Source organism: Ambystoma mexicanum, chromosome 11, assembly GCF_040938575.1.
Source record: "Ambystoma mexicanum isolate Mex_15411 chromosome 11, UKY_AmexF1_1, whole genome shotgun sequence".
In the NCBI taxonomy this organism is placed as follows: Eukaryota; Metazoa; Chordata; class Amphibia; order Caudata; family Ambystomatidae; genus Ambystoma; species Ambystoma mexicanum.
The window spans coordinates 100,942,290-100,960,020 of NC_090934.1; the positions used below are offsets into that span (position 1 = coordinate 100,942,290).

Below are 17,731 nucleotides of genomic sequence, written 5' to 3' on the forward strand. Positions count from 1 at the left end.
TCGCCACACTTCTAAGAATCTAACTCTGGGTCTTTCCCTTGTTAGGATGGTTTTTCAATGTGACTCCCAGGGGTAGGTCCTGGAAAAGCCAACCAAGAGTTAGCAAGGCTTTCACAACCCCAGTTGAGCCTAACCGCTCGCTTAAAGTAGCACAGACCAAACAGTAAGGCTGAACTAGGGAGGAAGCTGGCACTGTTATGTGGTGCAGCTAACACTTCACAGAAATAGTAAATGATAATACCCACTAAGGTAAGTACAAAAATACTTCAAGTTTATTACAGTACTACAGTGGGGCAGACTTTAGATATTTAAAGGTAAGTAAAATAGTAGTATATATGTATAATGCCGCAGATATTAATTGAAAAAAATGTAGTTAAGGGACAGTTAAGGTGATCATATTTAATGCAACAAAACTCTTAAAAATGTAGCGGTTGTGGGGAGTGATGGTCATCCTAACTCGGCGTCCCTCCATTGATGAACCCTAGGCTGTAGCATCTTTAAGCTTTTCTGCTTCCCTGGGCCCAAATAAGTGCATGCGCCCTCCCAACTTTACTCCACCTCTGCCGGACTCTGCTCCTTCACCAGAATCAGCCCCTTTGACAAACACTGTCCACGTGGTCCAAACTACACCCCTTTGCCCCATTTTGTCCCACATTCTAACGCCACACCATTATAAGGATATCTTGATGGTTGCAGGGTTTAGATACGTATCGCTTCCTCTGTTAATTCTACCCTGCCACCTTCTATGTTATGTGAGTTGAAAGAGCGTTTTCAGAGCTCTGCGGCTCTAGATTTGGAGAAGGCAGTGCGTTCTACAGTTGTGTGCACTAGAGGTAACAGTTACAGCTATTTGTCTACTTTCGGTTAGGTCTGAAAACAATCTTTTGCAGGAAGCGATACGAACTTAAGCATTCAGGCAACTGGACACAAGTGTGAGAAGGTTGGAATGAGGAATTTTGGTTCAATGCTAATATCTGATTTCTCTCACAAATTGCCTGCTGTCCCTCTATGGTAAGCACCTAGACTGGGATGAGATCTTAATGCAACTTGACTAAATGTCTACATTCGGTCTTGTCAAATGGTAATGTTTATATATGAAATATATGCAAGTGGTACAGGCGAATCTTATACAAATGTTGGATAAAAATAACTCAAACCCTTTCTAATGGTTACAGCTCGAGTGTTAGCAGGGGGCAAAATGGAACTAAGGCAAATTACCTGCTGCAGCCGATCTACCTCCAATCTCTTGGGCTGTAACACCATTAAAATATGGCAACATCACAAGAGAAGTTTGTAGACTTTGCCTGGGCATAAGCACCTCAGGAGAGTAAAGACAGGTGGAGAAGGTTCTTGGGATCTTTGGCTGTGCATTCTCGGGGTGGAGTAATGGATAAGGGTGACGCTGAACATTCAGGTGTGGGAAGCAACGGCATTCCTCGTAGCTGCACAATGCAGGCACCTTTTATAAGAAATGAAGTGGTACATACTGTTTACATCAGTGCAGTTTGTTCAATTGTTCAAAATACCCAACACTCCAAGAGTAAAATTGAGCAATGAATCCAGCACAATATTACCTTTGTGGGTGTAAGTTAGGCTATGGGTCTTCACTGCCTGCATTTCAGGTAATTTCAAATGATTGTTAACTCCGTAGAGTTGATTGGACTGTACAATACATAGGAATATTTTGAGATGTGTGGGTATTGCTGCCGTTTGCAGTAATGTTTCACAGTATAATTCATACCTTGTATTTAAAATATAATGAATGTAAAGATTACTAATAAGCATCACAGTTAGGCACTATAATTATTATTATTCTTTTATAGTGTGCTTAATACCAACAAGTCGTTTCTAAGCGCTGGGTTCGGATTCAAACCTGTGTTGCACTGCGTTGTCTTGCTTCCAAGACAAAGGCATTGTCCCAGAGCTATCCGTCCTCCTCATTGTCCTCCTCATTGTGTGATATACTTTGTAGTTGGTCCTCCTGATAGTACTGAGCATGCAGCAGAATGACATCAAAGACACATGATAAACTCAGCAGGGATGCAGTTTACCTGCTTAGCTTCTGTCAAGATGGCTGAATGGATATCTTTACGGGACATCTTTACAACTGTGAAACAGTCTTTACCTTTGGCACACAGTTTTTGTTCTCACCCTTCTATGGCTTGGGGTATAATTTTAAAGGCTTCTTGATGCGCTTGCGCATTTAGATTTTCTCTTTGCCATTTTAACGTCTCTATGATTTATTTCATGCTTGCACCTTTTGGGCGGCCACAGACCTCTGAAATGGGGTGCCTGGGAGGGAAATTCATTTTTGCTTCTGAACATCATTTAAGTGCCACCTGTGAGAACTCTGTACTTGACTTAAGCATAGGCACCCGTTTAATATTGTAAAAAGAGGCGTCCTTTTTAACCTTTACTTTTCTGAAGGGAAATCCCTCATTTTTGCAACGATTACAAAAATGCATGTTGTGTATTAGAATATAAAAGTGATTGCTTAACATAGTGTTTGTATGCATTGCTTAGAAATAACTCCAAAGATAATGTGAAGAGGCACCAATACAATCAATTAGGTTTTGGCTGTTTTACATATTAAAGAGCATTTTGGGAATATGAGAGTGACCAAAGAGCTTTATATACCTCATATATATATCTCTGAGAGTTGTATGATTGAATCACTAAATACCTAAAGCATGCAGGGTTTGGTACGCGATCCTTTTGTCTTTTTTTTTAAACAAAAGTCACCCTAACAATAAAGCTTTTGCAAATGTCAAGCATAGGTGCAAGTTTAGCCATCACAATCTTTAGCTATTACGGTGGAGTGAGGTCAAACAGTTTAAAATGACTTGCAGTGTTGGGGATCCGCTAGACTCGGAGAAACAAAATTGCCTTTATATTTTTTTACAATGACACCCAGTAAATTGATAATAAACTGCAATAAAATGCGCATAGTTGGCCTTGTTGTAAATACATCTATGCTAGGATCTAATGATGTATTATTTATATAGCGATTATGCCTAAGCACTTTACATAGAACACATATTCATACAACATTACCCAAATGGAGTTGTACTCATTTATCGACCTCAGAAGAATCAAAGGGTGTGTAGGCCTTGCCGGAATTCGAATCTGCAAACTGCAGACAACACACAGATCACAGCAGCAAGGGCTCAACCCACTGAGCTATCTTTCTGGTCTCTAATTTTGTTTGTCATTGTGAATTCCATCTGTTATCTATGTGCTCATGGGCTTTGCAACGGGTGACGCAGTGGCATAGCACAACATTTGGGGGCCTCCCTGCAAGCCTTGCTGAGGGCCCTCCCCCATGTCCCTGGTAACAAATCATGGGTCGCACCACACTCTGGGCTGGACTAGACGACCACCCCAACCACCAACGGCAGCTCCTCGGCCCAGAATTACCTTTACGCCCCTTTTCCTCGTCCCAGTACCTTGCCTCATAGGTAAGTACTGGAAGCAGGAGGAGTGGGATTAGGAGTAATGAAGATTACAGGTAACTAAGCCAATCATTACATCCACACTGCTCTACCTCGTCCCAGTACTTGGGTATGAGGCAATGTTACATTAACGGAAATAATGTCTTTATGAAGTCAGAGTAACTTAAAAAAAAATATATATGTATTTTTTTTAAGTTTGAGCGGGCCCCATCGGCAGGACATATGGAATGAGGCTGAGAGGGGTGTGGGGGCCTCTGCTATGCCACTGTGGGGACGCTGAGTTAATATGATCATCGCTTCTGACATCCACTGAATTTCAAGGGTTTTCTTGCATTAAATCTGATCACCTTAATTGTCCTTTAACAAAAGTTTTTTCTATGAATTTCAAGGTTTTTTATAGCATAGTTAATTCAAGGGCCACTAGCCATGGCCTTCGGCCGTGACCGGTGAGCACGGTCGTTGGCCGTGCCCACTGTGTATACACTAAGTTTCTTTTAAGCCCACTCGTATTGGCCTTCGACCATGTTTCGAGATTTCTTGTACTGCTGTGCCCAGCTGCCCAAGGGCTTGGCTGCGCATTATCAAATAAACAAACAAACAAACATGTCGCACCAATAGGTTTCTTTGGGGCCCACTGGCCAGGGCCACTGGCACAAAGACTCATTTCCCCCTGCCTAGTAAATGTGATCTGTGAGACACCTGAAAGTGTCTCACCCGCTAGTAACCGAACATCTGTCATCCAGGTGGCCAAGACACAGCCATTGCTATTGGATCCAGTTCCTGGGGGTGGACCAGTGGGGGACGATCACATGGATGATGGGTCTTTAGGGAGTGGAAGTCAGACACAGACAGGTGAGATGTGGTACACCCTTCCTTTAACCACCTTTTCCCAATCCTACCCCATAGGAAACTTAGAAGCTCTACCCTCTGCCCCCTTTCCGACTCAAACACTTTCTTACACTGTGAAGGACAACAGACTAACACCAGTGCTGTTTACCTGACATGTCCCAACACAAGGGTCAGACCGAGTCAGGCAATTGACAATAACTACACACACCTGACGGCCGTTTCCCTTCCCCACAGGGATAAAAGGCGGAGCACGAGAGCACACTTTGAGCAAGGACAAACACAAGTAAGCAGCTATTCCAGGATGGCAGTTCAAACGGAGAAGAAAGGCGGCAAGACCGGAAAGGACAACAAGGAGGGAAGGGCCATTGCCCTTTTCGACCCAAAGCGCAAAGTCTCTCTGAAAGGAATTATAAGACTAGGAACTACAGCTGACGTGTGGTGTAACAGATGCCAACTGTGCACAGGACCCTCCCGCACTGATAATCGAGGTGGGGAGGCACGCTTGCTACCATGGTACCATCCTTGACTCCAGAGACAAGAAACAACAGGGAGATCAGCACAGCTGGTGAGTCTGGGGGAGAACCGATAGTGAACCGGACGGTGTTGAGCAAAGGTTGCACACAGCAAATTGTTATGAACAAAGAACTTGTGTACTACTGAACTTTTAAAACCTAGGGAAAGACGAGCTGCAGAATGGCCCAGCGCCACTTGGGCATCCATTCCAAAGACTCAACCGAGAGAAGTCAAGGTTACAAAAAGGATCGGAGCCCAGTTGAGGGGGATCCACGGGTGAAAGGAAATCACCCGAGGGGAAGATTACTGAAAGGAACCTTTTGTTTGTTGTTAATAGTACATCAGGTCATCTGAAGCAAGAGACTTTGCGTAAAAGAGACTTGACCACAGAAGGCCCTGATAATTTGGAAACAAACTCTAACTTCATGCTGCAGAAACCCAGGAGGGTGCTCTGCTCGAGAGTCCTGCCTTGTCCCGTGCTAATAACTTGGGGAAGAGAGACCCCAGTTATACCTTCCTGACTTATCATTTTGTGAACACTTCTTTGTTTTCAGATGAACATTATCCCACACTATTGTGTAACTTAGCAGTAAGGATTGGCAATATTTTTTTAATTTGTATAGGCCCTTTTTATTTGGTAAGCCGCCACAAGGACTACCCTATTATTGTTTGATGGTTGTAGCTCGCTCGCATTTTAGATATAGGTTTAGATTAGACATTTTTATCACCCATTTATACAGTTTAATAAACACCCTTGAACTGTGATCAAATGTGTCTTTCTTTACTGTTGCCACCATAAGTTCCTTACAGATCACAGGAGAGGCACCCCCCATTTATCTGTTTCCCCCCAGTTTCCATTTCCCCCAACAATCTCCCAATAATTAGAGTGGTAATCCCAGAGTAGTTTTGTGATTATGGTTGAAAATTAAAAAGTCCTCACAGCGCTCCTGAAGTACCTCTTTCGTCCCGCGACCCACCTCAGTTGATTTTCACCTCCCTGGCCATCTCCCATTACTCTCTTTCTCTTTGCTTTGTGCAACACATTTACATGGCCAAGTGCATCCTGCATTATTACCACGGTAATCTCGCAAGAACTGCAACTGGCTCCCCAGACCACCCGCAACTCCCCAACTTCACATGATGTCCTATTTGCCCCCGCCCACCTCTAGCCTGATGCAATTTAAACCTTTTGCTTCTCCAAATAACTTTTTCTTTGCATTTTTCCCTTTCGCATTCACCACCTGATGTTACCATAGTAATCGCTTGCATCAAGCAAAAAAAAAGAAGATAGTTTTACATTTCTGAAAATCCTCTTTGCTGCAAAGCACCATGCGAGATATAGCTATATTTTTGGGAGAGGGGGCTACCCCTTCATCAACAAATGTTTTAAAACCTACTGGATGGAATAACCCCAAACATGTCCTGGAAATTAAGTCAACGCTTCATGCCCAAATTGTTTCTTTCTTGGTCCAATTCTAGCCAGCATTTCTTGCACTGACCTTTTCTCTATGGGAAAATAAATGGGAGTAGGCCAAAAACAGCTTTTATTTGCTTTCTTAACTTTTTCATTTTTTAACAAATTGTTACCAAAATGTCCAATCTGGGGTGGCCCATTACAACCCTTTTTGCAAAATATCAGTCAAATGCATCATGCAAGTCAGATGTTATGTACAATAGAATTTTCCTATGGATCTAGGCAATAAATATATATTATAGGGTGGCGGTCACCGACATACAGTTAAGGTGAGTTGGAGAGTCATAGGAAATTGAAACAATTAATGTTTAATAACCTTTGACTCGTATTATGCATCTGGCTGAAATGTTGAAAACAGAATTGTACGTGCGGGTTCCCCCAGATTGGGAAGTTTGGTGAAGATTAGTTAATAAATATAAATGTTATTAAGAAAACAAATAAAAGCATTTTCAGCCTACTCCCCATTCATTTTTCCATAGACAAAAATAGGTCAATTTTTAAAAAGCACACAGTGAAAACCTCTGGAAGGATTTGAACCAGTTTTGAAACAACTTTGGCATGAAGTGTTGACTCGCAATCCCTTTGTGGATTGGTGTATTCTGTGCAGTACTTTTTAAAATATTTGATGGAGACGGGGGAGTTCCCTTCTTCAAAATAAATAGCTATATCTAGGGTAAATTGACAATGTGGGTGTTTATAACTGAAACAGCCGGCATCTTTCTTTTTTCTCGATGCGTGATTACCTAGGGTATCAGAAAATAAAACACAGCAAAAAGCCATTTGCAGGAATAAAAACATGAAATACTATCAGGTAAGTGGTTGGGGGAGGCAAGAGGACACCAAATGAAAGTTGTGAGTTGGAGGGGGGCTAGGCACCAAGTTTGCGACACGGGGCTCAAACATTTTACCCATCTCCTCAGGTATAATCTGCTGTATACTCATGAATAGCCGATATTGAAAGCAAACTGCATCACAGAAACACTGTGTGTTGTGGGAGGAATAGGAGAGGGCAGGGGAGGTGAGGAGGCCATTAGGGGAATCCGGGTAGCTGGCACATATGAGGGAGGCACTTGGTAAGGGCCTGGGCAGGTAAAAAAGTATGTTCTTTTACAGCAGTTTTTCTGATATATGCAGCTATAAAACTACATATACCCGCGGCTATCTGTAGTCCATACTACTGATACCCGTGGGTATACGTGGTTTATTATCACACGGGAAATAGGCATCCAGGACTCCCATCCATGCAGTAATCAGGACCCTGTTAGCTTCAAAGTGAGGAAGGAGCCGGCTCCCCTGAGGACATGCGGCCTAACAAATGAGTTGAGCACAAGTTGCAAGCAACATGTCTTGAGAGGGCCAGCCACTTCCTCTCTTTGAAGCTAAGTAGGGGTGGTCCCAGTTACTGCATGGATGGGAGACCGTCCTGGATGCTGTGTGTTTTATTAGTTTTAAATATCTCATAACACACTAGGAAAACACATGGCACCCGCACAATTATTTTCTAATCCATGTGCCTGTCAGTCCTTGAAAGTATTGCACTCTAAAGGTCAAGTGGCCATGAGGTCGACATGACAAGAGCAGCTTTCTCTAGGTAAGGAGCTGCTAATACATGGAGAATTGCAAATCCAACTTGCATGTGCAAGGCAAACTAGAATTACCTTTTGTTTTACATATATGTATATTGGGTAGACCCGACGAAGCCCGCAAGGGTGAAATGCGTTGTCATTTGCTTTGCATTTTCTGCTGCCCTCCTGTCCATGGATATATGAAAAATAAAGGACTGTTTTGCAGCGGATTTTCCCATCTGGGATTTGCCTTGGTGTCATCTTTCATTGCCTGAGTGCTGCTGCTATTTTTGGACTGTCAGTCAGCCTGCTGTGCTTATATATATATATATATATATATATATATATATATATATATATATATATATATATATATATATATTTTTTTTTTTTTTTTTTTCAATTAAAAAACGTAGTTAAGGGGACGTTATGGTTAAGTTGCACTTATAAAAACCTATGAAATTCAATGGAAAAACATTGTTAAAGGGACGTTATGGTTACAGGTAAAACCGAAAAACCTCAGAAATTCGCCAGTTATGGTAAACTAAGCAACCATAACTCGCGCCACCACCGTGCACTGCTAAGCCTAACACTCAGGACATAAAAGATGACATCACAAATGTCATTGATGACATCACTGATGACATCACATATCTGGCTCACTTATTTTGGTTCCCTGAAAAATCAAGGCCAGGTGGTTTTATTCACTGACAATCAGAGTAGCAAAATTAAAAAGGTGCTGTATATCAAAACCTTAACCTTGTCATATGTTCTTAAAGTACTTTCCTTAGGGTTTGGCCTCAGCTACGGTCCTTGGGCTTGAGGCCAAGGATAAGTCTTGCTGCCCTATTCTAGATTAGCTGCAGGGGTCGTAGCGAGGAAGAGGGTAGATGCTATTGTAATAGTCCAGCCTAGAGAGGACCAGAGCTCTGGAGATGTTGAGCTTCTGGGGGAAAGTGAGGACAGATAGAATTCCTTTGAGGAGGTGGAGTTGAAAGTGTGACTTCTTGGCACGGTCCTGAATGTGAGGGATGAAGGAGAGAGGGGAGTCGAAGATGACTCCAAGGTTTCTGGCTTCAGATGAAGGAGAAGGGGGAGAGCCCATAGAATTTGAGGAGATCCGGCTCGATGCAGAACAACTCAAAAAACGGGTTAAGAATCAAAGGAAGACACAAATAAAACCCTCAGAAAACCAACAACTAGTCCAAACTAAATTGAAAAATACTCACAAATCCCCTTAAAAGGCACCCAAAGCCAGGCCAACAAATTGATTGGAATCATGGTAAAGCCCTCACAAAGCACCAGCCAGAAAAATAACCTGAGAGAGGAAATGTTCCAATAAACATGCTTGCAAAGTATAAACGGTGCTCACCTTTTAAACCCAGCAATCTGTAGTGAAATATTGCCTGGAAAACAGAATCCCAAAACGAGACAAGTGCTTGTGGTCTTGTGGGTAAGCGTCTGCACTGGGAACATGACAACCTGAGTAAAATCCTGGTTGCCAAATACTTGAGCAAGCTTGCCATCTGTGACAAATCAACTTCCGGGGCACCAGTGGTCGAGGGATGAATTTCAGTTTCTAAACCATCAATCAGCCCCAAACCCGTAGTACACCAGAAGGGATACTAACAGATTGGAAACACAAGCAAATTATAAACCTCCTTGTCCAATTTTGGTAACGTGGACAGAACGGCAGGCTTATCGCCACAAGATTGTGGATCATTGGTTAGTTGCAACACAGCGAAAATACAATTATTACCCAATGATAAAAGGGACTGTCTAGTAAAGGTTGTATATAAATATCTACTTTATTATTATTCAACAGACACTTCTAGCACACTACAAAATACAACCCACTCTGTAAAGGAATGCAGAGGACAGACAGTTGGTCTGGAAAAGTGTTGCACTCTGGATACTGACAGGAGGGTAGTCGGTAAAGTAATTAATTTCAATAGTTCATGGATACTTGGTTTCAGCACAAAGGGAGCAATAGGTCGTAAAATGTCACTAAGCGCCTTCGGAGAAGGACCCGGGGGACAGAACCACAATTTACCTTCCGCTTGTAAAAGTTCTTGTTGCTAGACAATGTAGAGTTGGTTTCAGGGCGCTTTGCGCATCTGCGACAGAGTTCAAGATGGGAGACAGCTGCGGGTGGCAGGCAGTTTCGCGAGCAAGGCTGGATGGACGGCTGTAGGCTGGCCTACACAGCGGCTCAGGTCAGGAATCGTTGTCTCAGTGCTAGTTGGTGGGTCTGAAGCACTGGTCAAGGCGTCTCGGACAACGTTATCGACTGCAGCGTGACAAGTCAGCGGTACAGTCGGTTGCAGCTTGAGGGTCTCGACTGGATAAAAAACGTTCCCCTGCTCGCCCCCATGTTTGGCTTTCAACAATACTCTGCTTTATAAAGATAACTTGAAAAGAACACATATAGTAGGATCCCTCAAATATATAATCCTTATTTTTTTGTTTTTATGTATATGGTTTCAAAAACCTTTCCAAATCGACCCAAAAAGAAACATAAATATTTTACAATTGATCATTAATTTCACTTACCATTCTAAAATCAACAAAAAACCCATAATCAACAAAAAACACATAATCCTTATAGAACTGTGATAGGCAAAGAGTGTACAAATGTGGCATTATTCCCCTCCCCCATCTTGACTGGGAGACTACAAATACCAGAATGCAATTCAGCAAAAGGCAAAAAAAAAATGGTCTCTCAGAGAGCACTGGGAACACAGAAGATCTTTAATACATATTGGGTCATGTCCCAGTTGTCGGACAGCATGGTCCACCCATTAAAGGTCACGCAGCCGATAACCCTTGGCACTTTGTTAAGTTCACTCCTTCTCATTGGACTTCCTTGCCAATGCAGACTTCCTCTCTGAACCTGTCCCATTAGTCCACTTTCAATTCTATATTTCTCCTTGGCAGTTGCTTGACTCTGCCACAACGTGACTTTCAAACAGTTCATTTTGCGGTATTTATTCCTTGTCACCACCTTGCTTTCACACTATCCAATAGTGCTTATCATTTGTTTTTCACTTGCTTGATAAGCTCTCATTACTGTCTTTCAGTTGGCTCCTACTTTCGCATCGTCCGTCAATGCTCATTACCGGTGCACATAATTATATTTTCACTCGTGCAGTAATTTTCATATATGTTGCATATCTTTTCCTTAAACTTAAAAAGTACTTTGCATCTTGTTCGGTATTCAATCATCTTCTATTTGGTCTCCAGACCCATTCATTATACGTTTTCATTCAAGCAGCATCTTCCTCTGCCCAAATCTGGCCCCTGGAATGTCCCGGCATGAGTGTTCCCTCTCTGTCACCAGTCTGCGGCCGCTCACCCGGGTTTCATTGGTTTCTTTTCTGGCTTTCTCTCGCTCCTCCTTCACTTGTCTGGAGCTCAGATGAGCAGCGCTCCCCTCTTCCGAAACCTGCTGCTCCGGACAGTGACGACTTGGAGTCTTCCGTGTCCCACAGCTCGGGCTGTGGACACACAGCACAGGGATCTGTAGGGTTCTCGACCCTCTCATGGCCCATTCTGGCCTCGTCGTCCTTCTTGCTCTTCTGGAGTGCTCAGCGTCCTTTTCACCTGCCCCTCTCTAGGCTGCCCCATGTCGGGTTGCTGCATCCTCGTTCCCAGGTGGGTTTCTCCTCTCCTCTCACCTGTACCTCCTGTTATGCACTTGTAGCCGATCTGTTGGCTGCAGGTGAAAGTCCTTTGCCTGACCATCTTTCGATTCCACTGGAGACTTTTGATGTTTTGGGGGAACACTCTGGATCAGTCCCCTGCTGAAGAAGATACCCCCACGGATGACTTGATTGATGCATGTCTTGGATCAACCCCGTGGAGTGTCAGGAGGCATTGCAAGCTCATCAGTTGGACTTCGAGCTACCAACAGGCTCCTATTCTAGTGGAGAGAGCATAGCAGGTTTGCCAGCATCAGAGCAGAACCCTCACTATTCTCATGTAGAGTTCTAGCTCGAAGGAAATCGTTGCAGGGGAGCAAAGCTTGGTCTGGGGGCTGCAGAGAAAATGCAAAGATGTATTCTCCAATGGCCTGGGAAAGGCAAGGAATCTTGAACAGAACAGCTGACTGGTTGGTCCTACCAGTCAAAGGGAGGGAGGCATCACACAGAGGTTCCACATGTTAAACATAAGGTTGAGGTTTTCGATGCGGGAGTGTTGGCGTAGCCAATGCTATTTCCTGAAGCCGTCCTATGACGTCCCTTGGTCTTAGTCTTCTTCAGATCCCTTCAGCACAGTGGTCCTCTTGGTTCCTGAGTCCAGCTCCCTTTATTTTATCCAGAATTCAGGCTGGTTGTTGACCCGGCACTCCAATAAGGGAACTTGCAACATTCAAACTTGGAGGTGTCTGTCAAATAGTGGACTGGCAGCCTCCCAGAATCTAACCAGCAACAGCCATGCCCATGGAGGAATGTGGATTGGATGCAGCGATCCCCCTTCACCTCTTCCTGCTAGCTCACACACACTGGAAGCCCTCCAATTTGCATGAAAAGAGAGAGGACCTTCCCCACCAGGCAAGGTAGAAGGATGACTAACAAAGTCCAGGCCATCTTGAATAGCCCAGTGGAGCTGCCAGAGTGAAGACCGCAATCTGCCCCCTGCATCCAAAGACGCATTGCTGAGGTGGCGGGCCAACAGAAGAGAAAGTCACGGCATGGCATACAGAGGTCACCCAAGGCAGCGTCCCCTGACCTGGCCATGGGGACGCCGCCTCACCTGAATATGGCCACGGGTGCAGCATAGATCACGGTGGTGTCATCATGATACCGGGGTTCCCGCCTGAATTCAAGATGGCGGCAAAGGCCGTGCGGTGACGGGCCGGACCCCATGTTCATGTTTTATGTGTGTTTTATGTGGTATGTAAATATATTCATGTATGTGCAATTATATGTATATATAATTACTGTTATGTAGGGTCATTGTTAAGTAGGGGGAAGTGTAGCATTTGGGGGCAAGTATTAGGGGGTATGTTAAGTAGATTTAAAAGTCAAGTAGGGGGTAGCAAGTTAAATCTATATATCTGGCAGTTAAAGGAAGAAGAGGGTAGAGGGAACATACCCTGGTGTGAGGTAGCGGCACAGTGTGGCCACCTACCTGAGGCTGCTAAGCAATATGGGATCACCCACAGAGGCAATCCTCTGGCCTCACACTCCATGTGGGTGGTACCTGAGTGTAGATAAGAGGTCTGTTGCACTTGACTCACCCTAAGAGTCCCTGAGACCCATCCAGGGAACGGCGAGCTGACGTAGAAGGGCCCCTATTTAGATGGAGTTCACACCAGCGGAATCCTAGGGAATTGGCAACGTTTTAATGGTTAAGAGTGTTTAAAAAAGATGGGCCCCCGTTGGGATTCCTATAAAATTCACTGTGCCTGTGTCTCTTAGTGATCCAACAACTCATTGTGTAGCCCATCTCCTGTTATTAGCCATTTTATTTAGCATGTGCAGCCCCCTCCCTACCCTACAGGCTGCGGGGATTGGGAGAGGTGGTTTTCATGGGAACTGCCCCTGCTCCGGAGAAGGGAAGAGTACACATCCCTTGCATGGACCAGGGCTGGGAAGCAGGGGCTGATGGTTGTTGCCATATGAAAACACAGATGCCAGAACAAAGGAGAGAGGCGCCCCACCATGTTTAACCCAATGAGGTTGCACAGTGTCTCTGAAACAAAGTGAATGCAGGAGGTGAGTGAGCTTCAAAGCCAGTGAAATAAATCACAGAGAGTCCAGCAGGAGTGCTGGGAGGCTCAAGGAAGAGAATGAAAGATCTCACCCGTCAAAAGCATCCCGCTGTTGATCTTTAATGCGGCTGTTTGGGGTTATCAGCAGACAAAGTTTTGAGAAAGATACGTTCTTTAGAAAAGTCATGGGCGTATTGCAGGGTTTTCCAGGGTACTTGCTGCATGAAGAGTTGAACCTAGCATATGCCCAGGACCTAATTTTATTGCAGCCGCTTTTATATTGGTTGTTTCTCTGGGCTAAGCCTAGTCTGATCTCTAACCCAGGCTTTAGTGAGAGACGTAATGTCTTCAAACGTCAAGAGTTTTGTCCATGTCTGTATTGTAGGAAGCTCACCCTTCCCAGATTTGGCTACCTAAATTATCGAAATGAAAAAACGATGGACAAGTCCGCGGAAGGGGAATTCGTTCGATGTTTTATTTTTGATTGTGCAAACGCTAGGCGGGAAGCTGAGCTGCTAAAGACAAGTGTACAATTCTATCACAAAAATATTATCCCTATCACCCCAATAATGGATTACACCTACTGGCTTAGAAGCCCAAGAAAAGGGGGAATTAATCTCTGCATTAGGACAAATCTACTCTTTGCATACACACCTGCACATTCATTACAGAATAAAAAAAAACTTCTTCTGCCCGGTGTTCTCAAGCTTGAGAAAAAGATGTATTCTCCCCTTGCTGAGGGCACGCTCCTGCAGCCCCCATGTATCTTCTTTCTGTCGCGCACGTATATGTTGCGCAGTGTCTTTCCTTCTGTATTGAAAATGCTTTTTCATTACGTAATGACCTACTGGAACTAGTAATCTCTTAGATTATTTTAATATCTTTTGAACATGGCTAGAACCGTCCTCTGTGCAAGTCTTCTAATTTTACCCTTTTTGTCCTTCATTTTATTAATGGTTATGCATATGTACATTTATTTGCTCTTTTGTACAGTTTGATGGAACTTCATGATCCGAATAAACTTATTTTATCTATCTATCTATCTACTTATCTGTCTATCTACCTACCCCTCTGTCTGTATATCTGTCTATCTATGAGTCTGCCTACCCACCTATTATCTATCTGCCTATATCTACCTCCCTATGTACCTCCCTATCTATCTATCTATCTATCTCTGTATCCACTGCTCTATCTCCCTATCTCTCTCTCTCTATCTATCTCGGTATCCACCTATCTATCTATCTATCTATCTATCTACCTACACCTCTGTCTGTCTATCTTTCTATCTATGAGTCTGCCTACCCACCTATTATCTATCTGACTGCTTATCTGCCTATCTATCTATCTATCTATCTATCTAGAATATGTCTATCTATCTATCTATCTATCTAGAATCTATCTATCTATCTATCTATCTGGCTATCTATCTATCTAGCACAGTCACTGATTCTAACCAAAAGCTCAGGATAACAGTGTACTCTTCAAATCATTCACTTGAAATGTGTTTCTGTCGGCCTAATGCAACCGTATCTCAAAGATGTTCATCAATCACAAACCCATGTTGCCCTTTTGTGGCACCAGTATTGTGATGTACAAAGGTTGTCTGCCTTTGAGAGAAAGGAAGGTCTTTTTCAAAAAGACAACTAATACTAAATGAATATGTATGACCTATGGGCGAGCGACGGCCCTCAAAGAGAAAAGCCAACCCATACACTCCTGCAGTCCCCTCTGGAGCCTGTCGAGGGTCACACTGGTGCTTCAATGAAACAAAATCAGATGCTGGCAGATATCCATTGGTGTTGGGTGGGGGGGCAGGTGGGGGGAGGGGGCTGTCCAGGGCATATGGGTAAATGCCATTTTGTGACCACCACCCGAGCCCACCAAAAACTTGAAAATCATCCAGAGTGTAAAATTGGGTCAAAATTCATGCACAAAACATTTACAGTTGCTTTTTACGGGATAGGAACTTTTGGCCGCAGACGATTTCGTCGAAGAAGAATTATTCAAATTTTTGACAACGTATTTTGTCCCATATATATATGGGAGGTGGGATTAGGAGAATAACTAATGTGGGGCTTTTAAGGGGGGGGGGGTGTGCAGGGTCTCCCCCACATATATTTGGGGCAAAATTGACTAGTAACAAAAGAAATGTTATGAAATCTTTTTCGACTAAAACCTTTCGATGCGATGACATAGAACCGGTATTTACACTTCAATTATCACTCTGGGAGATTGGAAATAGCCCCCTAAATCTGCCCCCTTTTTAGGGCGGTGCCTCCCAATTTTTGCAAATAGAGATTACATTATTCGTCCAGGATCACACAGGTTTTGGCTCTCAAGAAGTACAACTTCCTAGAGTTGACTTGCACAATACACAAATCACGTGTAAGAGCAATCTGAAAAAACTATAAACCCTTCCAGAAACATGTTAAGCAAAATGAGTACCATTGAAGCTTTTCTTTCACATCCTCAGGGGAAGCCTACAAGTCCCAGAATGCAACAGCATGCAAGCCCTGAACATCTACTGTTTTGCACCCCCATACTTTAAGCACTCACAGACGCACACTGAACGTAACTGTGTGATGAGGTCTCCTGTCAAAAGTGTTTGGCACACACGGCCAGCTTACTGTTGTGTTATGTGACTATCCGCACAAAAGCGCTCCCTTTCATTTTTGCATGTCAAACTAACACACACCATGGATACACACTAACCTTTAAAAGGGAGCTGTATTGCGTGTGCACTTTCATTGTTTTCAAAGAAGGCATATTTTGGTGGGTAACTGGAGCTATGTGGGGGGCTTTCAGTTTCAAATTCCTCATCACAGTTCCATTCAACTAAACATGCATGTAAAGTAAATGGCCTGCTGAGAACACATGCATATGTGCAAACGTGTTTGCACGGGCCGCCTGTTTGCCACAGCACTCATTCTGCTTTGGGAGGGGCCAGGAAGTAGGTCTGATCATGGGAGACTGTGGGTGGGGGAGAATTTTCTGCAAAGACTGCGCAATACGATTTCATTTCCTAATTGTCATGTGCTGGGGTGTGGGTACTAAAGCAACACGTTTGAAGACAGCTTGTGTTCCGTTAAGCATTAACTGGCATATCTTTCTGCTTAATAACAGCCAAGGGCTCATTTTATGGAATACCAGGGGAAAGCTGATCCGGCCAAACTGTGATTCAAATCAGTGGTTGTAGTGCATTCTCCCACTGAGCTATCTTACCAGTTTATTTCCCTTCGTTGTAATCTCTGTAAGAATCCTTTAATAAGTTGTTTAGTTGTGTGTCTAGGAATATCGAGCCTATGTTTATTTTCTTATAAAACGTTATTTTGCCTTGTAATATCTTTCTTCTAACACTGGGGACACAGCTGTTTTTGCCGAATTTCCAAGGGATAAAGAAAGACAGACAATTGTGGCTTGACATAATGCTGCACAACACAGGTGTGGAAATGTTTTTTTATGAAGACCCTGCAGCTGAACATTTTATTATAATTTTAAAATAATGTATTCATTCCATGAGATGTTAGGACAGCTATACTAGTTGAGGCCTTGCTGATGAGATCTGGCAGCCTTTCATCCGTCTAAGGCTGATCAATGAGTGCCAACTTCGGTTGGGTAATTACATATATATATATATATATATATAAAAAAAAAGTCAACATGTGCTTGTTTGTGGCAGTATTTGTGGCGAAGCGTTGTTCCTTATAGAATTCCACATGATTTCGCCAATCTGCACCAAATTTTGCATAGTTGCCTGCTAAGAATCTCCGGACATTACTGGCTAAATGACATTTGGTCACCCCACCGCGTTCCACGGATTTCAGCTCAAGTCAAAGTTTGTGGCTTGGTGGAACATTGTTCCTAATAAAATGCCACACTGTGGGCCTCATCACAAGTTGGTTGGTATCCCGTCTGGTAAACCGCCCAACTTTATTAGCGTTAGCACCCACCCATCCAGCGCATTACCGCTGGTTCGTGGGTTGGGCACTGTTAGTCCGGTTCATTGGACCCAATTGGGAATTCTTGGCACAATTACCGTGTGGTAATACCGCCGGCAGTAATTGCACCAAAAATTGCCATTTTTCTGGCATGGCTGGGGGTAAACATGCCAGATTCAAGATTGCGCGGATCCTAAAATGCAGCAGTAACACTGTTACCGCAG

The 17,731-nt window shown here is 43.6% G+C and overlaps 1 long non-coding RNA gene across 1 annotated transcript in view; it reads right to left on the reverse strand.

The window, feature by feature from the left end:
• The window catches only part of LOC138503116 (uncharacterized), a 77,793-nt gene that overhangs the window by 44,656 nt on the left and 15,406 nt on the right, over positions 1-17,731 (reverse strand). The window lies entirely within an intron of this gene.